Consider the following 1,103-nt stretch of genomic DNA (forward strand, 5'->3'; position numbering starts at 1 on the left):
ATATATATATATATATATATATATATATATATATAATTGACACATCTGACAGCCTTACGAGCCCGGAATGGAAAAGTAATATGAGAGCTTTAAGAACATTATTTACTTGGAAAAAGTGAAAGAAAAAATACAGACCTGTATCCACACGCTGAAACTGCTACGACAGCTTTTAGAGCTCTCACGAGAAGTTTTATTGCTTGTTTATTGTTAAACAGAAAAGGCTATCTGTGGTCTGCTGACCGCGGGTATCATAACTCGATTTTTAGCTTTATAAGGCCTCAGACTTACCGCTCAGTCATGGAAGTGGAGGGAGCAAGTTAAAGGAAACTGAAAGTACACCAAATTTTACACAAGAATTGAGTTCTCAAGCTCAAACATGGCCTTGAACATACAAATAAGCATCAGTTCCTCAACACACAAAAGACCATGATTTACGCTTATTACTTTAAATGGCTAGCGAGAAGGGTGCTGACTAAGGGTGTAACTGCCCGTAGTCTGCACACCTCCTGATTCGATTCGTTCTTCCTTCAAGAAAACCAGATTTATGGTTAATTGCACGCTAGCTACTAAAGAAAGAGAAAATTGGTAACTGCTTGAGCGCCTTACTGCGTCCATATAGAACATATAGAACTCCCCCCCCCTTGTTACACCTGCTTCGATAATCAATTTATGATCAGCATGCTACTATGCAACTTCAATGGAGCTTTACACGGTAAATATGACGATTTTTGTGTGTGTATATATATATTCTACATATATATATACAAACACGTTACTACATAGTTAGTCCAATACAATTATTTTCATTTTCCAAAAAATAGTTCTTACAAAAAAATTCGACCGAAAATTATCGGAAACGACCCATCAATACACGCGTATATTGATCGCAGCAATCACTTACTAGTTATGATGTTGTATAATGTGCACTTCTTATGCTTTTTCTTCCAGTTTTGAGTCACAGTTATTGTTTGTTTGTTTTGAATTTTGCGCAAAGCTACACGAGGGCTATCTGCGCTCACCGTCCCCAATTTAGCAGCATAAGAATAGAGGGAAGGCAGCTAGTCATCACCACACTCCGCCAACTCTAGGGCTACTCTTTTATC

At 37.7% G+C, this 1,103-nt stretch overlaps 1 protein-coding gene across 3 annotated transcripts in view; it reads right to left on the reverse strand.

Moving 5' to 3' along the window:
• Positions 1-1,103, reverse strand: part of LOC106470366 (protein bunched, class 2/F/G isoform-like) — a 159,396-nt gene that overhangs the window by 115,636 nt on the left and 42,657 nt on the right. The gene's annotated exons all lie outside the window — the stretch shown is intronic.

The sequence above is a fragment of the Limulus polyphemus genome, unplaced genomic scaffold (genome assembly GCF_000517525.1).
Source record: "Limulus polyphemus unplaced genomic scaffold, Limulus_polyphemus-2.1.2 Scaffold103, whole genome shotgun sequence".
NCBI lineage: Eukaryota > Metazoa > Arthropoda > Merostomata > Xiphosura > Limulidae > Limulus > Limulus polyphemus.